The sequence below is a fragment of the Rattus norvegicus genome, chromosome 5, assembly GCF_036323735.1.
Source record: "Rattus norvegicus strain BN/NHsdMcwi chromosome 5, GRCr8, whole genome shotgun sequence".
Classification (NCBI taxonomy): Eukaryota; Metazoa; Chordata; class Mammalia; order Rodentia; family Muridae; genus Rattus; species Rattus norvegicus.
Genome location: NC_086023.1, coordinates 155,873,201 through 155,879,265, shown reverse-complemented (window position 1 = coordinate 155,879,265; position 6,065 = coordinate 155,873,201). Strand labels below are relative to the sequence as shown.

The 6,065-nt window shown below is 44.5% G+C and overlaps 1 long non-coding RNA gene across 1 annotated transcript in view; it reads right to left on the bottom strand.

Moving 5' to 3' along the window:
• Nucleotides 1–1,075: 1,075 nt before the first annotated feature.
• The window catches only part of LOC134487022 (uncharacterized), an 11,576-nt gene continuing 6,586 nt past the window's right edge, over nucleotides 1,076–6,065 (bottom strand). Inside the window, exon 2 of the long non-coding RNA XR_010066698.1 lies at nucleotides 1,076–2,097. This is a non-coding gene — a long non-coding RNA (uncharacterized LOC134487022). The remainder of the gene's footprint in view (nucleotides 2,098–6,065) is intronic.

Below are 6,065 nucleotides of genomic sequence, written 5' to 3'. Positions count from 1 at the left end.
GATTCCGCCTGCAACATACGCCAGATTCTTCATTCCGGATACATTTGTTTGTCTTCTGGCTGGCACTAACAAAGCCCTGGGAGGCTCGTGTCACTAACACGTAAAACAGGGAACGCTGGTGAGAATATGCAGCAGGCATGACCACCACTTCACCCTTTCATCTTTGCTAAAACAAAATGGGGGAGGGGGCTTCCATTCAGAAGTGATGACGTTTGGACAACCACGTTGCTGGATATTTGTTGATCTCCCTGTGATCCCTGTAGGAACCAGAATAAAATGTCTGCTCCTGTAGGGACTAATCTAGGTAACTTCCACAGCGAGCTTCCAGTGTGGCCATCGGACCACCAGATGGCAGTCTGGCCCTCTCAGGACCTGGTACCGTGTTGCGGGCTGAGTCACTGTTCATGGCAGCTGTGGTGGGAAGACTAGGGTTAGACAACTAACTGCTGGTCACCTCAAGAGGAGAACCCTCATTTTATTCAGATCATCTGCATACTCAGCCAAAGACAACCTTCCCTGGCTTCCTTACTATGAGATGAACGCTTATTTGATTTTGGACAACGAAACATGAATGAGGGTTCATCCTTCCTTCCATTCCCCCCACGTTTCCTTCCTGCTCCTCAGACTAACACTTCGGCAGCCATGTTGGAACTTGAGATGAATGGTGTGCCATGGTGCACATTTGGGAAGCTGAAGGACAGTCTGCTGAGGAGGCCGCTCCGCTTCTCCCAGATGGGTTCTAGGGTTCACGTCGACTTGGGGCACCACACTTGACGCCAAGAGCCTTTACACACTGAGCCACCTCACCAACTCCGAGATGAATTTGAAAATGGAAGTCACAAGAGTGTGGGAACTGAGTCCCTGAAGACAATGTCAGGACTAGACTGAAAAAGAAATAAAAGTATATTTGATATGAACCAAGCTGGGTGTAGTGGTGTGCACCTTTAATCCTTGTACCCCAGAGGCAGAGGCAGGAGAATTGCTGCAGGTCTGAGGCAAGCCTGGGTTACATAGAACACCTTATAATAAGTAAATACATACATAAATACACACATACATAAATAAAAAACTGGTCTGTGGTGAATCGCACCTTTAATTCCAGCACTCAGAGGCAGGGGCTGATGGGTCTCTGAGTTTGAGGTCAGCCTAGTACACAGAAGTTCTAGAACAGACAGGGCTACACAGAGAAACCTTGTTTGGAAACTAATACTACTAATAACAATAAAACAATACTCAAACCATTCTTTGGATTTTCTGAAACATAAGTCAACCCAATACTAACACTTAGTACAAATCACATATCAGAGGAGAAATACAAAATGTGGCAATAACTTTTGATACAGGGTACGAGCTACAACACCTTCTATCCTATAGGTCACCAGGTGTGTCTTAGCTAGGGTTTACTGCTGTGAACAGACACCATGACCAAGGCAACTCTTACAAGGACAACATTTAATTAGGGCTGGCTTACAGATTCTGAGGTTCAGTTCATTATCATCAAGGTGGGAGCATGGCAGCACCCAGGCAGGCATGGTGCTGGAGGAGCTGAGAGTTCTAGGCCTTGTTCCAAAGGCAAACAAGAGAAGACTTGTTCCCACATGGCTAGGAGGAAGGTCTCAAAGCCCACTCCCATGGTGATGCATTTCTTTCAACAAGGCCACACCCACTCTAACAAGGCCACACCCACTCCAAAGCCACACCTCCAAATAGTGCCAGTCCGTGGGCCAAGCATTTTCAAACCATCACAAGATGGGTTCAACTCTTCTGGTTTGCTAAACTGGTGTCTCTTTCCTCCCTTGTGGCTCCATGTTTGTCCCTCTCAAATCTGTGTGCTTGGTTGAAGGGAATGGCTCTTGATAGAGGGATGCTCTTCACTCCGGGGTTTACAGCATCCACCCGTGGGGTTTCCAGTCCGTGGGGTTTCCAGCAGTTCCATGCTGAGGTTTACGGTAGCTCCACTCCAGAGTTTATAGTATGCTGGCTTTACAGCATCATTCCAGGGTTTACCGGTGTTCCACCTCAGGATTTACTTCAGCTCCACTCCTTTAGGCTGTGAGAACCTCAAGACAAAGCTCTGAAAACACTGCTCTGCTGGAACTGTAAAAGGAAGCAGGCTGTTAGGCACAGCCTGGAATCCCAGACATTCAGGAGGCTGAGGCAGGAGGATTGTGAGTCTGAGATCTGCCTAGGCTACACAGTGAGTTCAAGAGTAGCCTGATCAACTTAGTGAGACCCTGGTTCAGACATGACAGTGAATGAATGGTAGGACATCTGTACAAAACAAATTCTTCTATGTGTATGAGCATTTGCCTGCATGTGACCTTGCACTGTGTTCATGCCTGCTGCCACCCAAGCCAGGAAAGTCTGATCACATGGCTGGGGTTAGAGACGGTTGTGCGCCCCACGTGGGTGCTGGGAACCGAACCTTGCTCTTGTGTGAGAGCAGCGGATGCTCCTGAGCACTGAACCACCGTTCCAAATCTGCCTTGTTTGTTTTGAAACGGGTTCTCATGACGTAATCCCGACTGGCCTTTGTACACGAGGCTGGCCTAGAACTCAGAGATCAGAGATCTGCCCGCCCAGAGATCATCTTCCCAGCTCTGGGTGGGTTGTTTTTATTTTTAGGCAGTAATAATGCCCTTTATAGCAGAATGTGCTTTAAAAGGGCCAAAAGACTAACAGTCAGAAAAAGCGTTCTTATCTTGGGGCCCACGGAACCTACAAATTTGGAAAGTAAGTTTCACTAGCTGCTAACAAACACATAGCCTTACCATTTTATAAATGTGCGCACCAGCTGCACATAATTATCAGCTCCAATGACTTTGACCCCAATATAAATTCTCTTCCCATATCACTTTATTACGGTGATTAAATTATTGACTGATAATTTTTTTTTTTACTGTGCCTTCAAAGTCACAGTAATTTTTTTTTCTTTTTTTCGGAGCTGGGGACCGAACCCAGGGCCTTGCACTTGCTAGGCAAGCGCTCTACCACTGAGCTAAATCCCCAACCCCCAAAGTCACAGTAATTAATAAGCCTATTTCTGGATCATGCTATTCAGTGTATTAATTAAAATGTATGTATACTCGCTGGGCTATGACGGTACAAGCCTTTCAGCCCTGCAGTTCAGAAGCAGAGGTAAAGGAATCTCTGTAAATTCAGGGCTAGCCTGGTCTACATAGTGACCTCCAGGCCAGCCAGGATATATAATGAGACCCTGTTTTAAACAAATTATATACACTGATATCACAAGTATTTTAATTATTATATTATATATTATATATTACAATTATTTCAATACATTCCACCATTTTCAAAATGTTTCCCCAGGTACTATAAAGGTTGATGAGTCCTAAAATAAAGACAATTTTACACTATTAATATCATCATCAGGGGAGGCAGGATTAGCAATTCTAATACTTTAAGTTTTGCTATAATTTACTTATTTATTTGGACAGGAGGAGCACACACCATGGCATGCTTGTGAAGGTAAAAGGACAAGTTGGGAGGATTCTCTCCTTCCACCACATGGGTCCTGAGAATCAAACTCAGATCATTGGATCAGCAAACTCCTGTTCTCATTGAACCATCTCTCTGGCCCTGACATGTTTTTTTTTTTTTTCAAAGATTTATTCATTTATTATATATAAGTACACTGTAGCTATCTTCAGATACACCAGAAGAGAGAATCGGATCTCTTTACAGATGGTTGTGAGCCACCATGTGGTTGCTGGGAATTGAGCTCATGACCTCTGGAAGAGCAGTCGGGTGCTCTTAACCACTGAGCCATCTCTCCAGCCCGACATGTTTTTTTAATGGATAAGAAATAAAGAAATATATATTTTTAAAAGACAAAAATTAGTAAGATATAATAATCACTAATACACACCCATTATAGTGGCAAAAGATGTAAAGAAACATTAAAATAGGGGTTGGGGATTTAGCTCAGTGGTAGAGCGCTTCCTAGAAAGCGCAAGGCCCTGGGTTCGGTCCCCAGCTCCGAAAAAAAGAAAAAAGAAAAAAAAAAGAAACATTAAAATATATATGAATTAAAGCTGAAGTCAGAGTTTAACACACCTTTCCCAGAACATCTGACAGTGAGTGTGTGTGTGTGTGTGTGTCTGTGTCTGTGTGTATTAAATATGCTTTCACTGTGTAGCCCCAGCTGGCCTTAAAGTCACTGTGTAGACCAGGCCAGTCTTTTTTTTTTTTGGTTCTTTTTTTTTCGGAGCTGGGGACCGAACCCAGGGCCTTTCGCTTCCTAGGTAAGCGCTCTACCACTGAGCTAAATCCCCAGCCCCGACCAGGCCAGTCTTGAACTCACAGATATCTGCCTGCCTCTGCCCCCAAGTGACAGGGTTCAAGGCATGTGCCACCCTGTCAAGCTGAACATAAATATTTTTGAAGCACCAGATTAAACAGTTCTAAATGTCATACAGAACTTCATGCTTAACATATCTAGAATAGCACTTATTTTTTTCCCCATATGTTATAAATATCAGCCTGTGTTAGGTCACCAGCAAAATGATACATTTCAAGGTCTGACAAAACAAAACAAAACAAAACAAAACAACCACCACCATAAAATGTTACTTTATCCAACAATTATGAACCTTTTGATGAAAGAGAAAAAATTCGAGGGGAAAACAAAGTCCCTTCAACCGATTAACTGAACTGAGTCAGGAGAAAACGAAAATTTCTTAAAGTCTTATAAACTTCTCCCCCCAAGTTCTCACTATGTAAACCATTTTACCTCAGCCTCTCAGCTGCTAGTATTACAGACATGCACGACACGGATTGGCTCTATTCCTACAGCATTTAAAGAAATTAATGGGTTGAGCTCTTTTTTCCTTTTCTTTTTTTGTCTTTGTGAGATGGGGTTTCTCTGTGTAGCTCTGGCTATCCTGGAACTCACTCTGTAGACCAGCCAGCTCGAACTCAGAGGCTCCTATGCCTCTTCCTCTGAGTGCAGGGACTAAAGCCATGTCCTTGCACCTTGCCACCTTGCCTGACTCTAAGCTTTTTCTTACGAGAAAATATTTGCTCAAGATGGCTTTTGTTCTGCTCTGTTTTCTGGGGACAAAAAACCTAGAATGATCCTTGAGCTACGCAAGCTCTGTACCACTGAACTTCACCCCGGCCTCCTCAGGATGACTTTTTTGTAAGAAAAGCTTACTAGGATGTCAAGAAATAAACTGTTTTAACCTTACACAAAAACCCTTTTATCTAAAACATACGCAGAAGAGCAAATTCCAATGGGAGAAGGGTAAGCATGTGTGGCCTCCGAGAAGCAAAAGTTGCTCCAAATTACGGGGAGAGGACAGACAATTGGATGTGACTGATGTGTCCACCAGAGCAGCATAGAGAAAGAAACTGGGTAAGTGTTCCATCACTGGGAGCTGGGCACTAAGGCAGCAGAGGCAAGCGGATCTCTGTGAGTTCAAGATCAGCCTGGTCTACATAGTGAGCCAAGTCCAGGCCAGCCTGGAGTACACAGTGAGACTCTGTCTAAATACAACAATAAAACAGGGGCCAGCTAGAAGCCGCAAACGCCTGCTGCCTTACAGAGGGCCATCTGTTGGGAACTAGTGAAAGGAGGGTGTGTTGATCTCCAGACCTGCTGATTCTGGTCCTATGCGCATGGATCCGTAAGACTTCCCACAAGGAGATGCACTTTGGAAAGATTTAGATCTTTACCGAGAATTGATTTTTGTTAACTCTAGCCTGTTATCCACTTATCTTGGTACCAGTCATCAAATACATTCTCCTTCCCCTAGAGATCTACCAAACACCTGGGTGTGGTCCAGGGATTGGAAGGTGTTAGTCTGCATGAGAAATGTCCCCCAGTGGCTTAGTATTTGAACACTTAGTCCCCAGTTGGTGGCACTGGGAGGTGTGGCCTTGCTGGAGGAAGTGTGGAACAGAGGTGGGCTTTGATAGTTTTATAGCTGTGCCCCACTGCCAGCTCTCTCTCTCTCTCTCTCTCTCTCTCTCTCTCTCTCTCTCTCTCTCTCTCTCTCTGCTTATTTTTTCTGGCTACCATGCCTGCTGCTTGCTACTGTGCC